Here is a 22,740-nt window from a genome sequence, read left to right as displayed (position 1 = left end):
GCTTTTTGTATACTTATTTTTCCTTTGAGTGGATTGTTGGTTTGCTGAGCTCTTCATTAAAAGCCGATTTACAATTAAGTAGGCTGATTTAATGAAAGGTCTTGCCACTTGTTAATGGGAGGACGTATATCACAGCAGAACTATGTCCACTGTCTACTATGGATGTATACAATATTTTTAGGAATAAGCCTCTACACTTTTGACTAATAAAGTGTGAGAACGTATCTTTTTCAGGAATAAGAGTACATTGCAAACCACATAGAAACAGAAGTTGTTCCATGAAAAGAGTTTGTTTTTACAGAAATAGAAAGGGAGAACACATACAGCCAGCTCCTGCCATTTGCTACATCTGTGAGATACCAGTTAGCTCTCTGGGAACTATTTTTTTTTCCAGACTTTTCAAATGCAGGTGGGTAATTACCATGATTGTGCATTCAATGAAGGCAAATATGTCATGCAAATACATTAGTCATTCATATGTGCATATATGTATTACCATTGTTCATGCAAGTACGGTGATTGCGGTGCAAACTAGATCCATGCCCAGTTACGAGAAAATGGACTCTGTTGTTTAGTTGTGATGCATAGCCAAGAAAAATATTTTATTTCTCCACAAGTATTTTAACATTACCAATTTCCTATTTATTGTTCCCAGGAGCCTTGGAATGTAAATGATGCAACTAAAGTAGATGTAACATCTTTCTGAGGTCTTGACATACCATGATTCTACAGTTGGGACCTGTCTCCGGGGTTTTACATCTATGACCTCTGCTTGAAATCAATGCAACACCCAGCCTGAAATTATGAAAAACAATAACAAAAGATATATGAAATGAAATAATACATCCTTTTTCATTAAGATACTGATTATAAATGTTTCTGAAAATATAAGAATATAAATTAGTTGTAGACTATCTTAATAACTACCATGCAAATTAATCCACCACTCTAATCACATAAATAGGCACATTCAACACATTATGTAAACCACGGACATCTTTTAAAATCCTTTTTGGATCTCTGTACCCAGTAGGTAATTATGATGATGTGAAATTGAATGCACAAAGTGAAATCAAAGTAAGTAAATAATATGTTGCTGGTGGAATATGAAGAAATTAAAAAGCAGAACATTGATCTCCTGTTAATAATTATCTGCTTTCATATTTCATTCTAGTAAATTGTTTCACTCCATTTTTTTTTTACATAAATGCTCTTAAGAGCAAATTTAAAAAACAGACAGGCCCAGTCCTGTGAGATACTGATCATTCCTTTGAATTGCTTTGGGATCTGAGCACCTCATGGAACTAAATCATAAATGCAAATATTGTATGTGGTTTTGGAAAATAATTTCATGGCAAGGAGCACAGCTGTTCCACATTTCATAGAATCATAGAAAATGAGGGTTGGAGGGGACCTCAGGAGGTCTCCAGTCCAGCCCCCTGCTCAAAGCCAGACCATCTCCAACTAGATCATTCCAGCCAGAGCTTTGTCTAGCCAGGTTTTGAAAACCCCCAAGGATGGAGCTTCCGCCACCTCTCTGGTAACCCGTTCCAGTGTTTTACTACCTTCCTAGTGAAAAAATCCTTCCTAATATCTAACCTAAACTTCCCTTGCTGCAACTCGAAACTATTGCTCCTTGTTCTGTCATCTCCAATCCAGCTCCATCCTCTTTGGAACCCCCTTCAGTTAGTTGAAGGCTGCTATTAAATCCACTCAGTCTCCTCTTTTCTAGACTAAATAAGCACAGTTCCCTCAGTCTTTCCTCATAAGTCATGGGCTCCAGCCCTCAAACCATTTTTGTCACCCTCCGCTGGACTCTCTCCAATTTGTCCACATCCTTTCTATAGTGGGGGGTCCAAAACTGAACACAGTACTCCAGATGTGGCCTCACCAGTGCTGAATAGAGGGGAATAATTACTTCCCTTGACCTGCTGGTAACACATTTACCAATGCAGCCCAGGATCTGTAACCCCCAGGTCTTCTCTGCAGAGCTGCTGCCCAGCCAGTCAGCCCCCCGCGTGCACCAGTGCATGGGATTGTTCCATCCTAAGGGCAGGACTTTGTACTTGTCCTTGTTGAACCTCATGAGATTTATTTTGGCCCAATCCTCCAAGTTGTCTGAGTCATTCTGAATCCTCCTTTTTCCCTTTCTTAAATATGGACCCTATGTTTGCCCTTTTTCAATCATCCAGGACCTCTCCCAATCACCAGGTGTTCTCCGAGATAATGGCCAGTGGCTCTGCAATCATATCAGCCAACTCCCTCAGCACCCTAGGGTGTGTACCATTTGGCCCCATGGACTTGTACATGTCCATCTTTTCTAAATAATTCCTAACCTGTTCTTTCACCACTAAGAGATGTTCAGCTCCTCCTCAAACTGTGCTGCCCAGTGCATTAGTCTAGGAGCTGACCTTGCCTGTGAAGACTGAGGCATAAAAGGCATTGAGTACTTCAGCTTTTCCTGCATCGTCTGTCACAAGGCTGCCTCCCCCATTCAGTAAGGGACCTATACTTTCCCCGATCCTCCTCTTGCTACCAACATACTTCTAGAAACCCTTGTTATCCTTCAAATCCCTTGCTAGCTGCAACTTCATCCCTGCATGCCCAAGCAATACTCTTACACTCCTCTCTAGTTAATTGTCCTAGTTTTCACTTCTTTCAAGCTTCCTTTTTGTGATTTAGTTTACTGAAGAGTCTTCTGCCACACTTGCTAGTCTTCCTGCGCATCGGGATGGGTTGTTCCTGCACTCTCAGTAAGGCTTCCTTGAAGTACAGCCAGCTCTCCTGGACTCCTCTCCCCTCAGTCTGGCTTCCCAGGGGATCCAGTCTGCTTTTCTGAAGTCCTGGGTCCTTACTCTGCTGCTCTCCATCCTTCCTTCCCTGGATCCTGAACTCTATTTCTTAACAGTAACTCTTCCCCTGTCTGTTCTTATATGCCTGATAGGAAAGTCCTGTAGAATGTAGTAGAAAATAGTAACCTATAATTGTTTTTTCAACTGTCATATAGACTTCAGTAAAAAGTATGTCCCTCCTATAGCAAGGTTGAACCTTGAAAAAAACTTCTGCAGAATCTGACTAATTTGTCTAGAAAAGTGGTGCGTAGTCTTTCTGAGCTGCAGGTCAGATGAGTGATGCAGGGTCCACCTGCAGATCTGTGGGCCTAATCCAGCATGGAGTTGGCTCATGGATACAACCTGGCGCATGATCCAAGCCCCGCATGCTGAATCAGGCCCCAGTGCTGGGCCCATATGCCAGATTGGACCCCACCATCCCCACACTCCACACTGACTCAATCCAGTGCTTGGGTCCATGTCACCTGGCCATGGGGCTTGAAAATTTGATGGTGGGGGAGTGGTGGCAGGATTAATTGCCACCGCTTCCTGGATGCCAAATTTTCAGACCTGTGGGGAGCCCTGCAGGCCAGATGACAGGGTTCATGGGCCAAATCTGGCCCATGAGCTGGAGGTTCAGCACCATTGCTCTAGAAGCTTATTATTCTCTGGTAGCAACACGTCAAAATCAGTATTCTTGTGGGGGTTTTAGGCTGCTACCATTACATTCTTCCCCTTCCCATGCTTAACGCTGAGAAGTGGTGTACATCTGTACAAAACTGACTTCTGTACCATTTTAGACTTGGGGAGTCTCTGCTCTATAGACCACACACTGAACAGGCCAATTAAAAGTAAATAGCATGGGCAAAGCTAAAACAATACATTATTCCCACTTCTGATGGTGTTGAGGGTATGTGAAAATATCACAGTTCTCATTTATTTTTAAATCTAAACCAGTCAGATTACATGAATGCACATTTCATTCTTTTTCCATTTGCCTCAGTTTGTCTCTTACTGTACAATTTCATTAAACTTGAAAATTATTTTATGCATTTCTGCTTCTATTTGTTCCAGTTTTATTGAGGCATTCCTAACTCTATCCTGTGTGAACTGCTTGTCCACCACATTTTTCTTATATGCTTTTCAGTTTTAAGACCATAAATAAAGTACTTCAGATACCATTATCAGGTACAGATGGAAATACTTTGGATCAAATTCTTCTCCCAGTTACAGAAGTGTAAAATCTAGAATAAATCTACTTATGTCCTAGACTTAAGCTAAGGTAACAGAACATAATTTCAAGAATTTTAGAAAACTGACATCAGATTACACCCGTGTGCATAGTATGTGCATCCCACAATTCAGGCCTTTCTTATAATTTTATAACTATTCAAAAACTTTTGGAAAAAGCAAGTGATATTTTGCCTTTTGGACTGTCTATGTTGGAACATTTGGACATTACAAAATAATTTCATTGTATTTGTGACTCATAACCAGAGTAAACTTTTTCATATGGCTTCTTTACAGATAAATAAAAGAAATGCATGCAACCCTATCCTGTCCTGTGCTGTGCCTGGGTGTGGAAGAGACCTCATGAGATCATCTAGTCTATCTAGCCCTTCACTCAAGACAGGATCATTCCTGACTAAATCATCACAGCCAAGTGTCTGTCTGGTCCTGAAAAATTCCAGAGATGCAGATTCCACATCTTGTCTAGGTAGCCTGTTATAAAGTTTGACTGCCTTCATAGTCAGAAAGCATTTTTTAATCTCCAACCTATATTTCCTCTGCTGCAACTTGAGTTCATTGCTCCTAGTCCTGTCTCTTGTGGCCACAGAGAATAGTCTGTCTGCATCCTCTCCATCATTGCCCTTTAGGTATTTGAAGACTTATCAAATCCTCCTCAATCATCTCTTCTCTAGACTAAATACCCTAGTTCTTTCAGCCTTTCATCATAAGACATGCTTCCCAGGCCTCTAATAATTTTTGCCACTCTCCTCTGGACTCTCTTTAATCTGTCCACATCCTTCTTGATGTGTGGGACCCAATACCAGACATGGTACTCCAGATAAGGCCTCACTAGTGCTGAACTGAGCAGAAGAATCACTTCCCTTGGTTTGCAAGTGCCACTCCATTTAATACAACCCAGTATGCTGTCAGGTTTTTTTGCAACAGAGCACACTGTTGGCTCATAGTCAGGTTATGGTCCACTGCAACCCCTTAGCCCTACAACCTAGCCTGTTATTCCCTAGTTTGTGTTTGTGCATGCAATTATTCTGTCCCAAGTGCAAGACTTTGCACTTGTTCTTGTTGAATTTTATCTGATTGATTGCAGACCATATCTTCAATCTATTCAGGTCATTCTGGATCCTAGCCTTACCCTTCTCAATTTCTGCAACTCCACCCAACTTGTCATCCACAGATTTGATAAGTATGCCCTCAGTCCCATCATCCAAATAACTAATGAGGATGTGAAATACTATTGGACCCAGGAAAGCCCTGGGGAACTCTACTTGATACTTTCTTTCATTTAGACATTGAGCCTTTGATGACCACTTGAGCTACCTTTTACAGTACTCTTAACTAGCCTGTATTCCCTTAGTCTAGTAATGAGATTGTTGTGGAAAACGGGCTCAAAAGCCTTGCTAAAGTCAAGGTCTATCACATCCACAACAGGCTCTCCCCCATCCACAGAGCCTGTTACCTTATAAAAGGAAATAAGGTTGGTCAGGCATGACTTGCTCAGTGGAAACCCATGCTGGCTGTCCTGATCATTTTGTTTTTCCTATAGGTACTTCAGGATAGATTCCCTGGGGACCTGCTTTATGATTTTTCCAGATATCAAGGTATGTACTTTCCAGATCCTCCTTTTTCCTTTTCTTAAAATTGGGCACTATGTTTGCCCTCTTTTCAATCATCTGAGACCTCAGCTGACTTCTATAAGCTCTCAGAGGCTAGGGACAAACATTCAAAATGCTGGAGCTTGGTTTGATTCAATCTTTGCAGGTTAGTCTAACCTGCGTAGACTGAACCAATTTGCAAGTGAATAGACATTAACTTTTGACTCCAGAAATGCAGGCACATGCCAGCAGTGGGTCAGGCCAGAAGTTGGGGGGCACCAGAGAGAAATTAAGCTGAGAGAAGGGGTGTGGCCAGGCCTGGGCAGGTCTGAGTATGACTGGGGAGGTGTTTAAACCTCCACCCTGGCTTGCAGGGGCCCCAGCTGCAGTCTGTATGGAGGGGGAGAGGGGAAGCAGCCCCTGTCAGAGGTCCCCACCTTCCCCACCCCCACTCACTTGTTTGGTCGCTGCAGCCCCAGGTGCACAAGCAGAGCTCATCAGCACCTGTGCTTCCCTCCCCCTCCCCTCTGCAATGGAGGGATTAAACCCCTGCTTCCCCTCAGGCTACCAGGGTCTGGAGCAGTGAAGGGGGAGGGAGCTGGGGATGCCTGGCAAGGTCTGCTGTCCCCAGGCAGACCCAGCAACACTCCGGTGTAAGGTTTCTCACCCTCACCCCTTTCTCAGCCAGCCAGAGCAGTGATAGTGCTTCGGCTAGGGAGGAGAGGGGCGGGGCCAACCCTGCTTGGCTGGAACAGACAGCCCAGCCCAGCGCAGCCCAGCCCAGGGCTGCAGAGCATATTGGGATGCTGGAGGACTCTGATTTAAATTAAACCATGAAGGAGTCTGGGACACAAGTTCAATAAACCGGTTTGACCTCAATTGGTTAAGTCTTTACATTCAACCAGGTTTATCTCAAACCGGTTTTGGCCATCTTGAAACTGGTTTATGTGCACTGAATTTCTGTTCTGTTACAGGTTTAAATCAGTTTCTTATCACTTAAACCAGTTTATATGTAACTTCTGTCCCTAGCCAAAGAGAAAAGCCAATGGCTGTGAAATTACTTCAGCCAAGTTCCTTCCATATCCTAAGCTATCCCATCTAGCTCCGCTGACTTGAAAGTATGAAAAATAGCTGCCTGGAAGGACAGTGCTTGACTACAACCTTGCAAATTTAGAGTGGTTAATTTACTAATTACAAGAAGTATCCTAGATTCTTATTCTGGCCTTTGATTAGGTACAGCTTGCTTGCTGCATGCATGGGATAGAACACATGCATGAGATTTTTGTTCATATTTGGCTGGTGTGCTCTATCTTTGGTATATTCAGTAAACTACATATTGGAAAAGTATAATTAAAAAGAAAAAAGAAAAAGTTGTGGGGCAGAGGGCATCTGGTAATTATGGACTCTTACATTTCAGAATGTATCTTGATAACATCAGTTACTGGTAATCATTAAATCCAAATGTGTTACAGCAAGGTGTTACCCAATTCTGACAAGCAAATCTCTTGTGTTTAGTTAATCAGGGTTATTTTTAGGAGTTTTGCCTAGTTTGTTGCAGACACTTAATTGATATCACACCTCTCAAAACACATTTTCACCTGCTAGGGGTATAGTCTGGTTGCTTGGATCACTTGGCAGAGCCTGTTTGTGCAGCGTGGGAGACCTCTGTGTACAGCTGCAACTTGCAAGGTGTTTTCATTTCTTTCCTTACATTTACTGTGGATCGTTTGTACTCTGTTGGTTGTATCAGTCATTTCATTTTAAGGAAGCTTTATATGACAAATGCACAGAGGCTTGTGATCAAAACCAGAGGAATGGTGATATGTTGGCAGCTTGAGCACCTTCAGGCTTGGGTGCTTGTACCTATTGCAAAGGATAAGGGAGCAATGCAAAGGGATCTGAAAAGCCCTGGTTCCTTCCGTCGACATATTTGTCAGGCTAGATGCTATAGGCAGACTTCTTTCCAAGCATCCCCTTGTTAAGCTGTGGTCTAAGATGCATGGATGAGGGGCAGGCCCCCATCATAGTGCTGCAGAGTTTCTCATCATGTGTAAGGCTGTCCCTAGAGTCTACTGTAACCCAAGTGTTCACTTGTCTGAGTGTTGTTTTGCGTTTAGCTTACAGCATTAATTAGTTCTTTTGCTAAAGTTGTCCCCTAATTTTCACAGAGCTGTGCCAGCTTCCTTCTGTTCCCGTCTGTCTCACAAACAACATGAGAAACTCAGTTTTTTCCAACTCATTCATTTTTCAACAGAATGAAATAATTGTTTGCTAAGGGGGGGTGGAAATCTTGTGTTAGAGAACCTTGCATTTTGACATCCACCATTTAAAAAATTAAAGAGCAATAGCCATGGAATTGCCTGTTACTTAGAATTCCTTCCCATTTTAACGCTATCCAAATTATTCTCAGCTGGTTTGCAACATCTTTTTCTCTAGGCATAAACCAAAGCTCTTTTTTTCTGGAGCATACAGAAAGATGTACATTAGTTAATACACACTTTATGGATAGTGTTTTGTTAGCAGTGAAATACCTATTAAATATGCATGTTGCGAGCTAATATTCAGAATCTTTATTACCATTTACATGGGCCAGTCTCCTGGAGAGGGTGGAAAGATTTCATATACAAACAGATTCTCGAGCTATTTTTAATGCACACAATAGTCAAAAAAGACTTTTGCAATTAAGCATTTCAGCACAGAGAAATGTTAACAACATAGCTATTGCACTAGCCTGTATCTTGTGCCTGGCCTGATCACCATTCATTAAAGCCAACAGGACACTTATTTACATATAAACATATGATTTGCATGTGCGTGTGTGTGTATACACACAGCAGTATGTACCATAATTACTGTGGTTCAATTGGCTGTGGTGTTATAATCTTACGTAGTTTTTTAAGATTGCTAATCTCTGTACTGTTTGAAGTGCTAGTGTGGATGTTGCATCTTCCCTTTGGTTTTACAACTATCCCCTCCTAGAATTGCTGCTGTTGCTGGTATTTCCATTTTACACACTATTATTTAAAGGCTTATAAGGGTGATTGATGATCCCTTTAAAGGAATGTTTCACTTCCATTTCATCCTATGGCATATAGAAGGGCTTTTAAGTGCACCTTTTTGTTATGGAGGTTGGCTGAGCTGAAATGTGGGAGTTGTATTCATTCCCATTTGCCATTTCTGCACGGAAAAATTAACCGTGTGAGTGGAAAGGGGGTGCAGTTTGATTACGTATCTGAGCCTAGCATTGGGAGCTAATACATTTTTCAGTAGTAGTTTTGGACTGGAAAAATGTGGGTGGCATTTCACTGTTGATAAAGAGCCAGATTCACTGGTAGCACGAGTGAACCTAAGCACAACAGAATTGGGGTATCATCTTATAGTGGCCCTTCAGCTCAGGAGTCCAACCATCTTAGACCCTTTTATGCTCTTACTGACACACATGTAACTCCATTTTATCCATTACAGCTGAAATGATCTGTTTAGCATATACCAGACAAAACAAGTAGCAAGGCTTCTGTAATGAAGTTATAAGAAGTATCAAGATACTCTGTCAGATTTAACTGAGAAAACTGTTTTAATGCATCTTTTTTTTTGTTCCATAACTGCAAGGGATTATAAAAAAAAGCAGGGTGTGAGGGTTTCTCTATGGTATGAGTTTCACTGCTTCTCTCAAGCTCTCTGCCTGAGCCTCACAACCCCTCTAGTCATCTCTTGACCCTTCTGACTGCATTTCTCAGCTCACTGGGCTATGCGTCTCAGCATCTCTGCTAATGTCTATCTGATGGCATCCTTCCCTCCTGCCAGCACAATTACACACAGACTACCAGACAACCAGCTGCACAAACAAATATTGTTCAAGAAGTTGTACATAATGGGCCAGGCTGGGGGAGAGAAAGCGGGGGAGGTAGGTGTTTGCGTAGGAATTTGCATCAGTGCAAATGCTGCCGACCAGACATGCCCTGTGCTGTTACAATTGTGTCAGTGATTGGTGCCTGCAGTTTAAGAAGGAAGGTCTCTCTCAAGGCAGGAGGTTTAAGTGTCCTGTCCCCACATGTCACTTCCTGGATGAGTTTTAAAACCTGATGGCAGTGAATAAATGAAAGAGTGGAAACTACCTCCAGCAGACTTTGGTCCTTTTCCTTTGTTTTAATTATTGTGAAAGTAGCATAGACCCCAGTGCCCTTGTCTGATCTTGAAGCAAGTGTGAGCTCTCAGCGTGTCTGTCACTGCAGCCTGCATGCTGCAGACTCTGACAGAAGTGTGTTTGAAGTTATACAAGTATAACTTCAAATTTTCACCTTTTAAATTTTCTAATCAGCACAGAAGCTTTCAAGTCTTTAGCACTTGCACTATTCAGGAAACTTGCTTATTGTGGAAATGCTGTTTTTCTTTTGTGAAAATTAGCTTCTGTCTTAGCAGGAACAATGGCTCTGATCCAGAACACCTTGTGGTCAGAGAATATGCTCCACTGACTTCAGTTTAATGATAAGCCCTTAAAAAAGGGCAACACCTTTGTCTGGTTGGATCAACTTTGCTTAAAGCAGACAGAAATTTGCAAAGAGCTGCCTGGGCTAGAAAATGGTGAGGTATACATAGATAACCATTACAAGAGAATCGTTAAGGAAAAGCCATTAAATGGAAACATTAAGTTTGATTTTAAACTTATGTTATGTCTTTCATTTGAGAGGCTTCAGGATGACAGTAAAATCTGAGTTTGTATTTGTGCGCATGTAAGCATGCATGCAGTGGGTGTGTATGTAATGCACACTGGACATATCTGCTGCACTCAGAGACAGCTGTACAAATGTGAATAAATTCATTCATCATTTATGTGCTGCCACCTCTGGGATGGCAGGCAGTGCACACACAGGCTACCCAGCCCTGTCAGGCATAGAGAAAAATCCTACTTCTCATTTGATTTAAAGGGTAATTCTATGCAAATACCCTTTGCACAGAATTTTCAACGAATATTTTGCAAATGCCCTTTATTTTAAAAAAAAGGTCCTCCTTTATTTAAAAAATGGACTCATGTTTCTTTAAATCCTATAAAAATAGTATTTTGAATTATAAATACATTTTACTAGTAAAAGTTTGCACATCTTTGATGCATTTGGTTGCATATCTTCCAATGTGCCCAAAGCATGCAAAATACCCCTAACCATTATGTTATATTTAGTGCAAAATGGGGATATACATGAGTTTTCGTGCAGGTATTGGCTTTTCTGTTACCAGATCTTAGATAGTGCCTGCATACTTGTATTTTAAGCAGCTAATATCCTGCAGACCAGGAGCTGTACAACTGCAAGTAAACATTCTCTACTGACAAAAGTATTTGTTGCTAATTTTAGATAGGAATTGCTGAGAGGCTGATGGGCAGATTAACACTCGAGGCCTCTAAAGCACTAGGTTTATCAACATATTAAGCAACAGAATATTTATAGTTTTTGTGAAAGTCTTCTCCAGCTCTCTAGTGCCATCTTGAGTTTATTCTGTTTAACAGAACAGAAGATTTTGACTAGCAGCAGCATAGCAAGGCAAGCATAGATAATGGGGAGACAGGCTTTCCTGCTTGATGGCAAGGTCAAGAGAAACAAAATTCAGCTTTAATTAAGCAAGACTCCACAAGCCATGAGTAAGTCTAGAATGAGTTAAAACTGGTTGACTGGCCAATGTGGTAGATGAATTTCATTGTGGGTAGTGCCACTGAATGCACCAGGGAAGGAGCAAGTTGAATTTCATGTACCCAATGAGGTGAATTAAATTAAGCATAAACAGTAGCCCCCATTAGGGACCCATCATTATAAACATCTGCCACATTGGCAGTAGTCACAAGCATGGAAGGATTTTAGGATGCAGTAAGAGCAACATGGAAAAAATTAAATACAAAGAAGTTGATGTTACCAGATTCCAAAATGTCCTCTCTGGCGTTCTTATACCATCCTCTGAAGCAGCAGATACTAACCACTGCTGGAAAAAGGATCAGCGGGACCACGGAGCTGTTCAGATATTGCAATGCCTATGTTTCTAGTAGGAATGTTTCTGAGTCACTTGTGCTATATGTGATTCCCTAACCCATGGGGATTGCCTTATTGCATGAGATCTTCACCAACAGTCCTCTCGCTCATAGTTTTATGTTTTCTTATTTATCTTTATAACTAAAGCTTTTAGAATTCTTTGCTCTTCTTTTCCTTTTTCTATTTCCTTATTTCATACTCTCTTCCAAAAATGTTCAGTTACTATTCAGTACTCGATACGTTTTGTGGATAACCAGTGCTCCTGGTAAAAGTAATTTAATTATGAGATCATCATTACCATTAAAAAATGACCAGTAGTGTCTTCACCTCTCCTTAACGGCCTGAAATATGCTAAAATGACATTACTCAGTGCTGTGGCTCTAACACAGGTCCAGGTCCTTAATCTGAAGCCCATTTTACATTATGAGCACTCTGTAGCACAGAAACAAAGTACAATGAGGGCTTATGCTGTGCTTTCACATTTAAGTATAAAATAAAAGCAACTCCTAGTGCTTTTTCTCCATCCACTAGCTAACTCTTTTAGGCTCCATTTACCAAGTAACTGTCGTAGCAGTAATTCACCATAGCACAGCTGCGCCAGAGGGTTAAATAAGCCAGTGCGGAAAACATCTGGACAAGATAGTTTGCCCTGCTTTTTCCTCTTTGTCTTGCTTTAGTGGCACAAAGAATATGGACACTGATCCTCTATCCTCCATTGTGATCTTTCTCTGATGTGGAAGAATTCAGTTAGTCCACTATAGAGATCCCCCTGCCCTCTATTTCAGGATCCTGATACAGGGGTTGTGGTAGGGTGAGTTTGAAAAACAAAGCTGTGTAGACACCACCCCATTGCCTAACCATTACAGAAGACAGATATCCCCACTGCATCAGGTGCTCCCATCTATGGCTGAGCAAGTAGGTCAATCCCCAGCTCTTTAGGAATGGTTTACAGCATTAGCCCTGCCTAGGTAAAATGTTCATCTCATGTTGTCTTCTCCCCGCTTTCTCATTTCTAGGCAGCTTACAGCCCTGACCTGAAACTTTTCCAGAAGTTATTTTTGAAATGTGCTGGATTCCATTAATTTCTCTGACTCCAGGGCATGGTATAGGGGTTGTGGTAAGGTGAGTTTGAAGTACAGCGCTGCATAGGCCATGCCATGAGCCATGGTCTAGTAAGGAAAAGTGTGGTGCTGGTGGATTAGGGAAGGTTACAACACAAGCCTGTGGGTGTCTCTAGCATGTGATTCCTGAAAGGACCAGATTAGGCAAACAGGGAATTATTTTTTAAACAACAGGAAATTACTTGGTGATGCCCACCAATTTCACAATAATGCCTTTTCCACCTCCTCACAGGTCTCTCGACTAAAGTGGTTTGTCACTGAAGTTCATTTAATCTTATTCTCTGTTCTTGATCCAAATTTGTCTGCCTGAAACAGTGGCCTTTTGTTTATTTCTAAAACATGCACAACAATTTTAGAGATCACTGTGGTGCTAATTACAGTTGGGGCCGGTTGTTTATTTTATTTGATTTACATTCCCCAATAACAATTAACAGAAATTCATATGGATGCTGTCAGTCATTTGCAACTAATCTGTAGGGTGCTTTGTGCATGCAGTCATCAAGGAATCATAATTTTATATTAAACTGCACAGTGTATAAGGGATAAAACAGGCAAATAAAAAGAGGTGAAAAGAGCTTGAACTGTGTCGTCACAGCAGCTACGGGCATTGCCGACCTACGCCCAGGCTCCGCTGCCACATTCACATGGACAGTGGCAAGGAGCAGTTGAGCATGTCTCCCGGCTGGGGGCGTTCCCAGCAAGAGCACCAGCAGCTTTCCCGAGATGTGGGAACCCTGAACTCCTGGCCATGCTGGAAGTCTACATAACAGTGAATAGGGCGCACCTGGAAGAGACTGGGACATCTCATGAGTAGCTGAAACCATCACTAATTGGCTGAGGACTTGAGAAACTGCAACAAAAAGGAAGAGGAAGTAAGAGGTGGACCACCCTGGGGCACTGAGAAGCAGACCCCAAGGAATGGTGAAAGGCAGAAACCCTCCCTAGACTTTCTTTCTACCTTACTTTAGTGTTGTTTTTTTGTTCGGGAATGGACTTCGGGACTTCCGGGAGGAAACCCCAAAGACCCGGTTGTTTGTGAGGACACCTTACAGCAGAGACTGAAGGGAACAGTGTCCAGAGTTTCTTCCCGAGAGATCTCCCTCCTTACCTGGGGTCCATGGTGATAGCAAGTGGAGGTCAGTGGTGGGAGTGTACAGGTAGAGGAGTTCCCAACAGACCCCTTTCACTTGGGGATTGCAAGCCAGTGGAGGGTCCAATGCTTCAAGCCAATACCCTCAATGCCAGTGAGCCATACCCAGCTGATAAAAAGGAGACCTTCCCAATGTTGATTTTGGGAATATGTGGACACTGTGAATGCTAACAGAGACAAACGAGGCAGGGTAGCAGCCTCCTTCTTGAAGTAATGTACCATTTAACAGCATGCTGTAGGGTGAGGTTTAAAGGAGGGGAAAACTCCTTGCCCAACGAGGGTAACGGGCAAGTTGATAGGGCAGCAGCTCTTAGCCCTGTTACAGGGCTGTTACATTGTGTCATTATCAGCAGGCGGTCAGTATGAGGGGCACAGATTAGGAGAGACTCACCAAACAGGTAACGGGGAAAGGGCCATCCGTGTAAGCATGGACCCCTGGGAACCTTGGGACATCTGATCGGTCAGAAATCCATGAAGAGATGAACTCTTCTCTAGGCCTGAAAACTTCCTTGTCTGTGAAGTGATGATGACTCCATGGTAAACTGTCAGATTTACCAAGTAACTTTCCCCTCCTGTAGATTTTTCCACATTACATAGTGCAGCTCCTAAAAATGAAGAATGAATACAAAGCCATGCCTTTTTAGACCTCTCTATCCCAATTCAGTCTGGTTCCCTTCAGCATATTCCTCAAGCCCGGATAGACTTCCCGTACCTCCTTTAAAATCATCTTTACTTGTAGAATTCAGATGGATATATTGGCCTAGTAAAACAGCACAGTGGTGCTCAGCTGTCAGGTCTAACATTGCTCTATTTACTTGTGTTAGTTCACACTCTGTTAAGAGCTGTTTGCTGTGAGCTTTGGAAGTGGTAGCATGTTTTACTTTCCAGTTTTCCTGTGTAGTATATTGTCATGGGATACGGGCAAATGTACCTTTTAACTGCTTAAAAAGGATGCAGGGGAGTGCTGTTCAGGAGCATGCATCAGCTGTCACATTGTAACTGGTACACCTACATGATCTTGTAGCAGTACAAGTGAATTAAATCACTCTAACTTCGACCCTGAAGAAAATAGGATGAAAATTGCAGCAGCTGTATTAGACTTGTGTCACTACAGAAATATGGGGATATAACAGTTGCATCATACCAATATCACTTGATATCAGAATAATTGCTCTGTCTATATCCATATTAAATGCAAAATTAGTTGAAATGTGTTAAAGTGATGAAACCCAGGAAGTTTAGTTCAAGCTGTGCTTATGCTGCAGACTGCAGTGGAGTATAGAGAGCACTGAGCTGGAAGCATGAGAGGTAGGTTAGGTAGGGCAAAATGCCAGCTAATTTGCTGGAGATACAGACCAAATCAGCCTGTACTGAACAATATGATGTTCCTGCTAAACTACTTCCAAAAGCAAAGTAAGATCATTTAAACATTAATATGCCTTCACACTGCCACTCAAGTTCTGCGCTCATGATGTCATCAACTTTTGAGCATGTAAAAACATCAAGAAGGTCATTGTCTCATGCCAGGTGCAGTCTGCCTTGGCTTCCTTCCCTGTCTCATCAGCCTTCAAATTATCCTCATACTTCCAGATTTCATCTTCTCTTGAATGGACACCAACAGTCGTTATAAATTAGAGACCGATTTTGTGTTCAGAACAAATAACTCAGTAGGTGGGACAGGTGCTTGACTGAGATGGCTTAGTCAGGGATGACTCTCGCCTGGGCAGAGGGCTGGACTTAGATAACCACATGAGGTGCCACCTGCCAGCCCTACTTTACTATGACCCTATGATGGAAGAGTCTAAGGGTGAAGTTACACATTACACTTAGACCTCATTAGGGCACTTAAAACATGAGTGTCCACATGTTAACTAACTAACTTGTGCTGAGTGCCCTCTGGGTATCTCAAAGTTATGCCACTTCAAGCAAGGGTCTGGGCCTTGCTACCTAGCATGTGTTAGGGTAACTTCAGTCTGCTTCATGCAGATCAAATGAACAATTTGCAGTCCGCTGGCATCTCAGGATGGACCGCTCCTAGCGCTCCCCCTCTAGCGGCAAGTCAGAGGTGTGCAGGCAAGAAACAGCATTAAATCTTAACATGAAACTGCTCACAGCATGTTTTAACTTTAACACTGGTTAGCGTTCCATAGATTTAGTGTGCAATTTGACTCCTATGAGCATGCCACACTTTACTGCGGCCAGTGTTACCTCTAGGCTGCACGGCCTGCGCGGCCGCACACAATACACAGCCTAGAGGGAACGCTGACTGTGGCCCACCTACACAGGGCTTGTAATTCTAGTCTAATGAGTTAATTGATCTTCCCACTTAGATAGGCTCAAGTCTCCTTTCCCTTACTCTGAAGAATCAGTCTATTGATCTGAAAATGACAAATGTTGTAAGGCGATTTGGTTACACTACAAGGATATTGAATATTTACTGTTCATAATACAAGCAGAATCAAGAGTCAGTGCAGAAATTGACCCAACTTTTTTTTTAGTATGCATATTTTTTGCTTTTTGGTCATCATGGTTTCAATCATTTTCTTTACCATTGTGTTAGCACTGTCAATTTAATAAGCCGTGTTCTTTGCTTGACTGGTCATTTGAGTCATGTTTGGAATCCTCTCCAAAAGTATATTTTTGCCTGATGGGTAACAAAAATATTCTTGGAACCATTATCATTCTCTAAGAAAAAGTTTTCTTAGTTCATAAATAGTTGAACTGATAGTGCAAGGCTGTTCTTTTGTTTTGTTTTTTGTGCATTATGGCAGATGTGCCTCTGCCATTATTTTCTTAATAATCTCCAGCTGCCATGTAAACTGGTGTCCTCACAAAACTGAAGTTAGATGACTATCCAAGCATATACAGTACCCAGTAGGTTACTTGAAATCTTAAATATTTCTTGCTCCAACATGCAAACTATTTCCTTGCTTCAGTTTTGCTTTCAGATTGTTTGGGAAGTATGCAAGTCCAAACAGTGTTTTAAATGTCTGTTTTATTTTTTTAGTTTACCATGACTCTATTTTTCTTCTCTCTCAATCACAGCTTAAAAAAATATTGCTGGTATTGTCCTTGTTAGCTATTGACTTTGTTAATTTTATCCCAAGGCAAATTTTTACAGCCATACTATACTACCCAGAGTACAAGGGTTTATAGTAAAAACATTGACCACCAACTACTTTGTAACAGTGTGAATGGTGCTATTCTAATTTAATTACCCTTCTTTTCCTTTCCACCGTAATGTGTGAAATTTTAATATAAACTTTATGAGAGAGTAAGCTATCCTGCCACATTAGTGTTTCAATCAGTGTTAAACAATTCATTTTCTAACCGATTACATTCAGAATGTGTTCACTTTAATAGGCTGAATATTTTGCTAATTTATCTGCTAATCACTACAAACGTATTTGGCCTCAGTTGAGAGACCGTGGGGTCCTCAGTTTCATACTGGGGCTAATACAGTACTGAAAAACCTGACATCATTCTGGATAATGAAATGAGTGCAATATTAACATATGTACTGAGGGGACTCAGTGGAAGAAAGACTGCTATGTCCAGGGTTGTCCCCACTACACTTACATACATATACAAAGACACAAAGTTCAACATTACTATTAATACATAGTTCTACAATATCGATGCTGATTAACAATTTCCTTTAACCCTCCCCCCTCCAAAACACGATACACAAATCGTTTTGTCATATAAATAAAACTGCCTTCCAAAATGCTTGTCCTCTGGCTTTGGAGTTTTGTTTGCTTGTTTTTCCTAATCGGGTCAGTAAGATAGAAGTATATCCATTGCAATCATCAACATGGCAAATGCAGGCAAATTTGTTCCAGGGCTTGTCCGTTTCTCACAAATTGAAAAAATCCCCTTTTGGTAAGATGTTGGGTTGTAACTTGTAGGATCGGACCTCAGTTCCTGGCTCGACTGGTAAAGATTTTGTTGATGCCTCTGATTCCCACCTTTAAACTAAAAAAAAAGGATGTCACACAGAAGCAAATCTGTCTTGTTTATCAGCTTCAGAAGGGAAGGAGAAGCGGCTGCTACAACTGATTTGTGTAGAAAAGCCTGTAGTGACCAGGCTGAAATGACAAGTGTAACAAACCACTCCAACTTTAACCCTGCTTCATCCAGGATCAAAGGTGGGGCACTAGGTTTTACTAGATTGCTGTAATAAATCATCCGTGGGTGATTAAGAAGGCATCCTGTGGCCATATCTAGGACTATATCCACATGACACAACACAGTGCAGTACAGGAATACCTCTTAGGTTTATTAGATACAGTCTCGTTATACTAATTAATGCAATTACTACTGGTTGGACACTGAAATGAAACACAACATTTAAAGCTTCCACATGAAGAGTTTTCAGAATCTTTATTCTTCAGCAAAGTTCAGAATTTTTTTTTAATTCTGATTCAGAACAAAAGTAAATTTTGAAATGTTGGAGATTCACATGGGACATATATTTTATTTTCTGAACCCTATAAATTATTCTCCATGCCTGTATTTTCAGATTTTCAATAGAGATATGGAAATAATTGATTTTTTTTTTCCAGTTTGTTGGATCAACCAAAAAATCCTGAAAAAAAATCACTTCACTTTCAAATGAAAATTTTAGGGGCTGTCCAAAAACAAAAAGGAAAAAAAGGGTGGTCGGGGGGGGTCATATGAAGCATTTTGTTTGGCCTAAGAAAATGCTTAATTTTCCTTGAGAGGAAGAAGGTGTTACAGGCACAAAAATTAAAATTTAAGTAGATTTCAAAACAAAGCAATGTTTCAAAACAAAGAGTAAGACTACTTTGTTTAAAATTGTTGCGCTTTTTGGCTTCTCTGAAAAAAAAATCAGTCTGAACCATTTGACAAATTGGACATAAATTGACAATTTTTTTCAAGCAACTCACCATCCTTTTATTGGCAATAAAATGTTTCACCATAAGCAGACACAGTTTTTATTTTGGGAATGATATTCACTATCATACTGGTACCATGCTGGTGTCTCCTGTGCTGTGGTTGTTTAAATAAAATACACACTAGAGATAGGATTATACTGCAAGGTTCAAGTCCTTATTTGTAACTTTCCAGTGTTTGAGAGTATTCAGATTGGTGCATTAATTTGGATCTTCCTTTAAATATAGCTAAATATAGTAATTACAAAAAGTTAATGGATATAATACCATATAAAACTAATTTCAAAACCAGGCTGTTCAAAAATACAATTAAGTAATTTCATAATATAAAATCAGATTGCCCATGTCCTGAACTCCATATAAATAGCATCATTTTAGCATAATATATTGTTTCATTTTCTCTTGAGGATACAATCCGTATCTAGAGAAATAATTCTTAGCGAACTAGACATTTGGGCAATATAGAGTTAATTTTCTATAAAGATAAGCTGACCATAAGAATTACTTCCTTATCCAAGATCCAAATTCTATACACACAGGCAGGGCCAGCCAACAATTTTTGGGGCCCCCTGCAAAAAATAAATAGTTTTGGGGCCCCCTGCTGTAAAGAAGCCAGCGGTGGTAGGGTAGGGAGGGGGGTGGCAAGTGGCCAAGGAAGCCAGCAGTAGTGGCATTGGCGGTGGCAGGGATGGTGAGCAGCTGGACGTAAAGTCGGCGGGGGTGGGTGGTTGGCAAGTGGCTGGACATGAAGCCAGTGGCTGCGACGGTGGGGCAAAGGGTGGTGAGTAGCTGCAGGGCCCCCTGTGGCTGCAGGTTTCACAGGATAGGACAGGTCGGCCCTGCACACAGGTGGATTTAGGATTTGGAAAAGAAGGGCACAGATAGTCTCGTGTACATCACATGTAACACAACATAGTTTTCTCCAGTTAAAAAGAAACTAATTTTTTACTAACGTTGCAGGACCTAGAGATATATTATTTGGTTTTAGATTGAAGAACAACCAAGTATAGCTTTATTGGAATGTGCATTAATTATGTATGTAAAAAAACAATCAAAAGGACAAAAAATAATCATAATATGTTGTTTTATTAGTCCTGCAGTCACTAGAATGTAATGGACATTTCTTTTTTTGAAACAGAAAACAGTCTAGCCTTCTTAAACATCGTGACAGTGCATCCAGTGCTTCATTGAAAGTTATTTCCACACCTGAGTTAATGGTTTTAGCTAAAGCTTAAAACAGTCTGTAGGGCTGTGCAATAGGAGCTGCGTTACCAGGAGTAGCTAATAGAGAGAAGTGAGCATTAGTGGATTTAAAAGGAGAGAGGGTTATTAATGCCTGTGAAACTCAATGAAGAGTTCAAAAGGAATCAGGTAGATTATAATTAAGTCAATGAACTTCCTCACTGGTGCCTAAATAGAAATATCGCTGCTAGGGGCGTGCGAAGCGGGCCCTATTCAATTTGGATTTGGATTTGACCAGAATCAGGGACAGTGATTTGATTTGTTGATTTGGATCACTGTCCCTGATTCGATTCAGCCAAATCCAAATCTGAAGATTCAATGCTGATTCAGAGCATTAGAAATTCAGACATAGACACAGCTTTAAATGATTTTTCTACATACCTCGAGGTACCAGCACAGCTTGTGAAAGCTGCAAAGCTGGGGCAGATGAAGCATCCCGCAGGAGTGTGGTGGGGCCCTCCATGTGCTCAGCAGTGAACCGAGAAGTGGACTGGAAGTATTTCTGGAGCACGCTGGGGGCCACCCGCATCCCCCACCCAGCTCAGCAATTGGCCATGGGGGAACCCTCGGTGAACCCCCAGATGAAGGAGGTACCCAGTCAGTGAGCCGGGGGGGGAAGGGCATGAGGAGGGCCCCCCGTGCGCTGTCAGGAAGACGTGGAAGTGGACCAGAAGTGCTTCTTGTCCACTTCCAGGTCTGCTGCCGAGTGCACTGGGGCACCTCCCACACTTCTGTGGGATGCTCCATGTACCCCAGCATCACAGCATTCATGAGCTGCCTGCTACCTAGAGGTATGTAGAAAAAACATTTAAAGCCATGTCCAAATCGCCAAATCTTTCCAAACCGATTCGGAGGGTTCCAATTCGATTTGGAGAGATTAAAGGGTCCTCTGATTCAATTGGATTCAGAGTTTTGGCAACCGAATGAGGCCGAACCTCTGCCGAATCGAATCAGGGAACAACGCTAGTTATAAAGATAAATAAGAAAACATAAAACTATGAGCGAGAGGACTGTTGGTGAAGGTCTCATGCAATAAGGCAATCCCCATGGATTAGGGAATCACATATAGCACAAGTGACTAGAAACTTTCCTACTAGAAACATAGGCATTGCAATATCTGAACAGCTCCGTGGTCTCGCTGATCCTTTTTCCAGCAGTGGTTAGTATCTGCTGCTTCAGAGGATGATATAAGAACGCCAGAGAGGACATTTTGGAATCTGGTAACATCAACTTCTTTGTATTTAATTTTTTCCATGTTGCTCTTACTGCATCCTAAAATCCTTCCATGCTTGTGACTAGTGCCACTGTCAGGCAGTTGGTTTTAAATTTTGTGTGGACCAGGAATCAAACTGCACCCCCTGGATCCTCCCCTACCTATACAATGAGATAAATAGGAACAGCACAACCATCTGCATTCATGTGAATGATGTTATGCAACTTGCACAATATTTAGAGGCAAAAAAATGATGAGATAATTATTTAAATGTATCCCATTAGCAATTTGATTCTTTATGGCAGTTGCAATATTTAGCAAACTATACTGACTAAACAAAGCAGTTTCACTATACCTCCAGGAACCCCTAGGAAATATGGCATAGCACAATTTCACTGAGGACAGTTTTAGCTAAGATCAAATTTATTTTTAGCCTGGTATGATTCCTTGTGAGAGAACCACACCCTGCCCTTCCAGTCAGAGATATTTGATGCTCTTAGGCTGGGGGGGAGAAGAAATTGATTTTTGTTTGTTTTTCTCTTCTTCATTTCTAACTATTGGTCATCCAATGAGAGTTGCTAACAAGACAATAAGTGTGTTGTATGTCTCCTTACTAATCTTTAATTTGGAGGGTAGGGATAAAACTAGGAGGACAGTTTTGAAAAAGCAATAAATGAAATGAACATAGAAATAAAGCATTAGAAGACATTAATTTGCACAGGAAATTGTTGAATTAGTTATCATGGGCACAAGTATAAGGCACCTTAATAAAGGAAAACATTTAATAAATTACTAAATAAAAGTGTCTTGACAGCTAGATCCACTGCACGTTGGTAAGCTGCAGTACTCTAAAGTAAACCCAGGTTTGAGACTGTCCTTGGCTTCTTAGGGTTTGCAGCCCAAATGTTCTAAATCTGAACTCTAAATAAAGAGCTACAAAGCCTGCATGGCTGTTCCAAAGGCTCATTGGAACTAGGGCCCCATTCAGTGAAGCATTTAACTAGTGTTTAAATCCCATTTAAACCAATGAGATGTTGAGTATTTGCTTAAGTGTTTTGGTGAATCGGGGCCCGTAAAACTCTGTGTTAGGAACTGAAGTGTAACCAATGGTTCCACAAAAACTTGATCATGTGAGCAGACAGGATCCTACCCCCTGCTCTTCCCACTGCCATAATTTAATTTTGACCATTATAGTCTGGATTTGACTGAAACTGAAGCAATTTGGTGAACGTATGGAAGGAACCATGTACCCTAGAAACTTGTTTTAATTATTTTGAGATATAGTTATAATTGGAGTGTTGGGCCAACAGTGGTTTTAAGCTGAGCAAACCTATTAGGAAGACTGACTGTTTTGAGAGGACCATTTAATAGCCAACCTATTAAATAGGTACTTTGCGTCAGTCTTTCATCAGT

The 22,740-nt window shown here is 41.3% G+C and overlaps 1 long non-coding RNA gene across 1 annotated transcript in view; it reads left to right on the top strand.

Moving 5' to 3' along the window:
- LOC149852156 (uncharacterized) overlaps positions 1-22,740 on the top strand; it is a 559,043-nt gene that overhangs the window by 510,223 nt on the left and 26,080 nt on the right. The window contains exons 11-12 of the long non-coding RNA XR_016439340.1: positions 4,359-4,548; positions 5,623-5,677. This is a non-coding gene — a long non-coding RNA (uncharacterized LOC149852156). The remainder of the gene's footprint in view (positions 1-4,358; positions 4,549-5,622; positions 5,678-22,740) is intronic.

This window comes from Crocodylus siamensis, chromosome 15 (assembly GCF_052110815.1).
Source record: "Crocodylus siamensis isolate JL-2025a chromosome 15, ASM5211081v1, whole genome shotgun sequence".
NCBI classification, from domain to species: Eukaryota; Metazoa; Chordata; order Crocodylia; family Crocodylidae; genus Crocodylus; species Crocodylus siamensis.
This window is presented reverse-complemented; position numbering and strand designations above follow the sequence as displayed.